The sequence below is a fragment of the Populus alba genome, unplaced genomic scaffold (genome assembly GCF_005239225.2).
Source record: "Populus alba unplaced genomic scaffold, ASM523922v2 scaf18, whole genome shotgun sequence".
Lineage (NCBI taxonomy): Eukaryota > Viridiplantae > Streptophyta > Magnoliopsida > Malpighiales > Salicaceae > Populus > Populus alba.
Window position 1 is genome coordinate 1,700,424 of NW_027340131.1, and position 7,922 is coordinate 1,708,345.

At 35.4% G+C, this 7,922-nt stretch overlaps 1 pseudogene; it reads left to right on the forward strand.

Annotated features, from left to right (window-relative positions):
* The first annotated feature begins 4,261 nt into the window (after positions 1-4,261).
* Positions 4,262-7,424, forward strand: LOC118061162 (receptor-like protein Cf-9 homolog; annotated as a pseudogene).
* The last annotated feature ends 498 nt before the right edge of the window (positions 7,425-7,922 follow it).

A 7,922-nucleotide genomic window follows, 5' to 3' on the forward strand; every position in this document is an offset into this window, starting at 1 on the left:
TCTCCTATTCTCCTATTACTAACAAATATCTCTCCATGTGCATACCAACACTCGTAATCCTCCACAAACCCTTTGTGTAGAAGATGCATCATTACAACATCTGGACGCAGATACTTTTTATTTTGACACTTCCTGCATAAACACCTAATACCGCCTCCAGTAAAATTTCTGGAATAGATATTGTGAAATTAATAAAACCCTGAACCTCGTTACAATAATCTATCCTCTGCAATCCTTGGGGTGAATCTAGATACATCCATGAACGATCATCCATGACTTCTATTGAACCTCTATAAAATTACGATGACATCATGTATATATTAATTAACTAAGTTAGGTAAATAAACTTGTAAATATATTACTTTACCTCGAGATTATCCAACAAACCAATCACAACTTCTCATAAATATTAAATATTCATTATCATTTATCAACGTCCATACAAATTAATATATATATATTAACAAAAAATTACCACTCTGCAATACCATCGATTAAAAAGGACCCATTAAGCAAGCTATTAATTATTTCAAAACATAACATGTAATTTGGTAATTCCACAAAGTTTTAACAATTTACAAACAAATACAATCTTACAAAATCTAAAACAAACCATAACAGATATAAAATTATACATTCATATAAACTACAGTTTTGTTTGAGAAATAACAATAAAACATGTACATCTACTAATAAAAATACATATACTAAAAAAACAATAAAATTTACATGGGGTTTTCAAAAAAATAAAACAGGAATAAAAATAAAAAATAAAAAATGTGTATGCATGAATAAAAATAATTTAAATTTATTGATTTATTCATTAGCGTCAGAGTCAGGAATAAAAAATACCGGTTTAAATTTATATTATTTTTTATTCATTGTATTTTATTTTATTTAGCTAGAAAAGTAAAAAAAAATATGTGCATGCATAAAAATAAATTTATTTTTATTTATTTATTCACTAGCGCTAGAGTATGAAATAAAAAATATTGATCTAATTTATTTTATAGCTACGTAATATTTATCAACACCAGAGTTGGAGATATTCGTAGTTGAATATTCACTAATGTCAAAGTCAGAAATATTATAAGCAAATTATCATAGCATAAACTAATAAACATTTAGTAATTTAAGACAAAACTAGCAATGCAATCTGCCTTAGGCAGAACGTTTAAGGGGTAAAAATATCTTTCCTTTTACGTAACCAATCTTGAGCCATAGAATCTATGTTGACCGGTTAGGGTTCATAGTAACCATAATACTAGGTAGCGACTCCTTAAACAACACAATTTTTCCTAAAAGAACAAGATGCCAAAAATCTGTTTTTTTTTTCCCATAATCTAGGATTATTTTGTGGGCCGCTGCGATGTCGGATGCGACAATTAGCACCATTAATTTTTGGGGAAATTATTTACCAGAAACAAAGACTTTGGGTCAAGAAAAAGGACAGACCAACTAGCAAGTGATTCCCATAAAAAGAGGTAGTTTAGATCGTGACTCCGCTGAACTTTCCTTTCTTTGTTTACGGCCACTTATGTTTCCCAGGGGATCAAGCAGAAGTCATATAGAATTCCAAATTTTTCTTAAGAGCTTTCGCTCAAAGTCCAGAGGTGGGAGAATGCCTGCTTCTGAGATTCACATTATAAGAACAAGAAGAGATTCAAAGAGAGGAAGAAGAACAAGAGAAGCCTTGAGGCTTGATAGTGCTGAAGTTGTTGTTATATACAAGTGTTTTTTTTATATAGTTCAATGAATCCTACTAAATTTAAAAATACTAAATTGAAAAAATTAAACTGAATATGATTACAATAATATAATACACAGTCTTCAACAAACATGTCATTCATCAATGAACCTTTTCTCTGATCTTGTGCGCCAATTATGAACTTCTTTTTACTGGAAGTCTTATTTGTCAATGAATCATTTTTGCAATGTTCTTGATGTGTAGTATCTGCGCTTGCCTGAATTCCCAGCTCGGAAATGTTATTTTTTTAAACTATAAATGCTTTATTTTTTCCAATAAAAAACGTATAATTGTTTAACCCTTCAAGTAAGCAGTTCCTTGTTCTTGTTAATAATCACAATAATAATTTCACAACATTTTGCAGAAGATTTAATTAGTATTATAATTAGAAGCCACCTAGGTAGAAGTCCCCAAGAACAGTTACCATCAGACGAGCTCCAAAAACAAGTTGCAATGAGATCACAAACTGTATCTATTAATTATACACTTCCTGCAAATGTAAATGTAGGGATATCAATCCTGAGATGTAATTTAACTGATCAAGTTTTAAATTTACTTTTCATGAATCATCAATTCGAGTGCAATAAACTTTAACTCAAGTTTATTAGATACTTATATGATTATTAAATTCAGAATTTGAATGTATCTTTACCTAAAATTGTAAAAGAACTGTTGTCATTGAAGATTTAAATTGTTGTTAACTTCAGAGTCCATGGAATTAGTCGAAGTGCACGTAAGCTGGCACGGACACCCATGTTAAACTAAAAAAAAAATATGAAAGGACATCATCTTTACGTATCTTTACCTAAAATTGTTAATGAACTATATATATGAATAGTAAGAAATAATTTCCATAAAAAATGTCAATTATGGAAATTAATATTGCCGATGTCAATTATCAAAATTAATATTGCCGTGTTCCAACACTATTGTTTAGTCAACTAAGGGACCTACTTGTATAGAAATATTTACAATTGAATAATTCAACCTTCGATTCCATAGTCAGCACTAGGGGTGTTCACGGTCCGGTTCGGTCCGGTTTTAACATAAAAATTCAACCGAACCGGAAAATATCATTTCTTGTTAATATAACCCGAACCGAACCGAAAACCGGTTCAAACCGAACCGGTTTTGTTCGGTTCGGATCGGTTTTTTAGCCTTAGAAACCAGAAAAACCGAAACTAATAAAATAAAAGAAAACTTTTGGGGAAGAGGGAAGGGGGAGGGTGAGTGGGGTGAAATGTTTTGGGGAAAAGGGAAGGGGGAGGGTGAGTGATGGTGAGTGGGGTGAAATGTTTTGGGGAAAAGGGAAGGGGGAGGGTGAGTGGGGTGAAATGTTTTGGGGAAAAGGGAAGGGAGAGGGTGAGTGGGGTGAAATGTATTGGAGGGGGGGCCGACAGATTAAATTATTGAAATAAGTTAATTAAATTGTTGAAATGCGTTTCAAAGGGGAGGGAGGTTCGGTTTAGTCCGGTTCAATCGGTTTAAGCTTTTTAAAACCGGAACCGAACCGGACCGGATGATTTTTTTAAAATTTTTAATCGGTTTATTCGGTTTTTTTATCGGTTCGGTTTTTTCGGTTAATTTTTTCTCGGTTTTCTCGGTTTAATCGGTTGGTCGGTTTTTTTGAACACCCCTAGTCAGCACCAAATGAAGATTGGCACGTAAAATTGCTGCAAATGTAAATGTAGGGATATTATCTACTCTCAACAAAAATCATGGAGCCACTTCATTTGTGAACGTAGATTATACAATAAAAAACCGTTTGCTCTATAGGCAACTCATGCAAAAGAAACAAAGAAGAGTTCGCTAGCAACAATAAAATAAATAAATCAAATAGCTTGCTCTTGAATTATGGAAACGTCTTTTAGGACTACCACTTCAAATCATAAACTCATTTAAAATGGAGTAGGTAGTAACATGCTAATTATTTTAATGGCATTTTAGTCGTTAATACTACTCTAAAGTGAAATGGATGATCTATTCAATAATCTCACAGTTTAAGTTCAAAACATTAAAAGAGTATTCAATAATAGACACAGTAATTTCTTGTATACTTTATCAACGTTTTGGTGCTTAAATCACGCATGGCCACATACCTAAGATGTGAATTAACTACGTTTGTAAATTATTAAAAAACAATTCTTTCTATTGAAAAAGTTGTGCCTCGATTTCTTTTTGGAAATTAAATTCAGTATGTAAAGCAGTCGTAATTCTTTTTCCCTAAAAATATTTTCATGTAAAAATTCCACCTCCAATATTTATAAAATTAATTATTAGCACCACTAATTTGCGGGGAAACAAAGACTTTGGGGTCAAGAAAAAGGACAGACCAAGTCGTAAGTGATTCCCCATAAAAAAAGACTTTAGTTCGTGACTGCGCTGAACTTTCCTTTCTTTGTTTATGGACTTATATTTCCCAGGGGACAGACCACGTCGTCAGTTAATACACTGTTAATTTGTTTGTGTATAAATAGTACCAATGCGTATCTTTATTTCTCATCTATACTTTCGAATCCTGTAAGGCAAGCCAACATGGGGTTTTCACCACTGTCCCTCTCTCAATTTCTCTCTTCCATTCTGTTTCTCTTCCATTTTCACACAACAATTTCTTCATCAAATTACTCCTCTTCCTCTCATTTCTGTGCTCCTGACCAAAGCCTTTCTTTGCTCCAATTCAAAGAGTCCTTTTCCCCTAGTAGCTCTGCTTCAGGGCGTTGCCAGCATCCCAAGACAGAGTCGTGGAAAGAGGGTACAGACTGCTGCTTGTGGGATGGGGTCTCTTGTGACCTGGAAACCGGGCATGTCACTGCACTGGACCTTGCTTGCAGCATGCTTTATGGCACCCTCCATCCCAATAGCACCCTCTTCTCCCTCCATCATCTTCAAAAGCTCGACCTCTCTGACAATCATTTCAATAGCTCCCATATTTCTTCTCGATTTTGGCCAGTTCTCCAACCTGACACACATCTTAACCTAAATTACTCAGTCTTTGCAGGTCAAGTCCCGTCGGAAATCTCTCAGCTCTCCAAATTGGTTTCACTTGATCTCTCTGGAGACTTAAACGACTATCTAAGTCTAGAACCAATTTCTTTTGACAAGCTTGTTCGAAATCTAACTCAGCTTAGAGAACTCGATTTGAGTTCAGTAGACATGTCATTGGTTGCACCCAATTCCTTGATGAATCTGTCTTCTCCTTTGTCATCACTCAAACTCTTTTCCTGTGGATTGCAAGGAGAATTCCCATCCTCAATGAGAAAGTTTAAGCACCTCCAGCAGTTGGATCTTGCAGATAACAATCTTACAGGTCCAATTCCATATGATCTTGAGCAACTCACTGAGTTGGTTTCACTTGCTCTCTCTGGAAACGAAAACGACTATCTAAGTCTAGAACCATTTTCTTTTGACAAGCTTGTTCGAAATCTAACCCAGCTTAGAGAACTCGATCTGAGTTGGGTGAACATGTCATTGGTTGCACCCAATTCCTTGATGAATCTTTCTTCTTCTTTGTCATCACTCAAACTCTTTTCCTGCGGATTGCAAGGGGAATTCCCGTCCTCAATGAGAAAATTTAAGCACCTCCAGCAGTTGGATCTTAGAAAAAACAATCTTACAGGTTCAATTCCAGATGATCTTGGGCAACTCACTGAGTTGGTTTCAATTGATCTCTCTTTCAATGATTATTTGAGTGTAGAACCAAGTTCTTTTGACAAGATTATTCAAAACCTAACCAAGCTAAGAGGTCTCCGTTTGGGTTATGTAAATATGCCTTTGGTCACACCTAATTCCTTGGCGAATCTGTCCTCATCCTTTTCAGCTCTTGCCCTTTGGGGTTGTGGATTGAAAGGGAAGTTCCCAGGTAACATCTTTCTCCTGCCAAACCTTCAAGTGCTTGATTTGACATACAACGGTGACCTCACTGGCTCTTTTCCTTCGTCCAATGTGAGTAATGCCCTCTTGTTATTGGGTCTTTCTCATACGAGAATTTCAGTTTCTCTAGAAAATGACTTCTTCACTAATCTAAAGTTGTTGGAAGTTCTGTCTCTCAGAAGCTCTAATATCATAAGGTCAAATCTAACTCTACTAGGTCATCTTACTCAACTCACCCGTTTAGACCTCGCAGGTAATAAATTTAGCGGTCAGATTCCATCATCAATTGGAAATCTTGTGCAACTTCATTCTTTGTATCTCGATGACAATCATTTTTCAGGTGGGATTCCAGATTTTTTAGGTAACCTAACCCTTCTTGAAAATTTAGGTTTATCTAGTAATCAACTCTCAGGACCTATTTCTTCTCAAATAAATACCCTTTCATTGAAATTCTTTGATTTGAGCAAAAACAACTTGCATGGTCCAATCCCAAGTTCAATTTTCAAACAAGAGAACCTGGAAGCCCTTGTTCTTGCATCCAACAATAAATTAACAGGTGAAATTTCTTCTTCTATTTGCAAGCTTAAATTCCTTCGACTCCTTGATTTGTCCAACAACAGCTTAAGTGGTTTTATACCACGATGTTTAGGGAACTTTAACAACTCTCTCTCAATTTTGAATCTTGGCATGAATAATCTTCAAGGAACTATTTTTTCAACATTTTCAAGGGGGAATTACTTGGGATATCTCAACCTAAATGGCAATGAATTGGAAGGGAAAATACCATCGTCTATCATCAACTGCAGATTGCTGGAAGCTCTTGATCTTGGCAACAATAAGATTGAGGACACATTTCCCTATTTTCTAGAAACACTTCCAGAGCTTTATGTTCTTGTACTAAAGTCCAACAAACTCCAAGGTTTTGTGAATAGTCCGACTACTAATAATTCATTCTCCAAATTGCGGATTTTGGACATCTCCAGCAATAATTTGAGTGGACCTTTGCCAATAGGGTATTTCAATAATCTCGAAGCAAAAATGACCTATGATCCTAATATATATTACATGATGGCAGTGACATGGGAAGGGTTTCAAACTGAGTTCACGAAAATCCAAAGCACTCATAGAATACTTGATTTGTCAAATAACAAATTCACCGGAGAGATTCCAGAGTTGATCGGAAAACTTAAAGCAGTCCAAAAACTTAACTTCTCCCATAATTCCCTTACAGGTCATATTCAATCATCTATAGGAATGTTGACCTATCTGGAATCATTAGATCTATCTTCAAATTTGTTTACTGGAAGGATTCCAGTACAGTTGGCAGATCTAACATTTCTTACGGTCTTAAACCTTTCACATAACCAGCTTGAGGGGCCCATACCCAGTGGAAAGCACTTCAACACGTTTAATGCAAGCTCATTTGAAGGAAACTTGGGTTTATGTGGATTCCCCATGCCAAAAGAATGCAATAATGACGAGGCACCACCATTGCAGCCATCAAAACTTTCACGATGGAGATGATTCAAAATTCTTTGGAGAAGGATTTGGATGGAAACCTGTGGCATTAGGGTATGGATGTGGGTTTGTGTTTGGAGTCACAATGGGATACGTTGTTTTGAGAACAAGAAAACCAGCATGGTTTCTGAAAGTGGTTGAAGATCAATGGAATCTGAAGGCAAGAAGAACGAAGAAGAATGCTCGAAGAAATGGTGCAAGAAGAAACTAAACAACGCAGCTAGTAACATGAAGTAAGTTCCGCAAGCATTTGACATCTTAAAGTTTTATATGCAAGAGTTTATGCTATTTTTTCCGCGGTATTTCATTTGATTAGTCTTTTCTTTCTGTTTCATTAAAAAAAATTAATTATTAGTACTCATCGATATAGTTGTGTGTTTCTAAATTGCAGTGAATTTTCGAATAAACATTCTCGCTACCTTATTGATGCAGGACAGCTTGCGGAAAGAATCCTGCCATAAAAGAATTGCCAGCCACTCTTTCCTTATTTAACATAGGCTCCTATATTGGGATTCCTATTTTTTCCTATTTACTGTTGCTTAAGTTTAGGACTTCAATTTACGTCTCTAGTAGGAATTTTCCTGTTTTTCCTTATTGGCAGCTTATAAGTACAAGCACCCCCCCCCTCTCATTGTAGTCACTCTTTGATTTTGAATAAGAATTTCTTTCAGAAATGTTACTCTGTTACTCGTGGATTCAAGTATTTTACCATCGCTCGTGGATTCGAGCAAATCAGAGAAAAGAGGCGGTGACCCTTTTTCGTTGTTTTCCTTCCCCTACGTTAGTT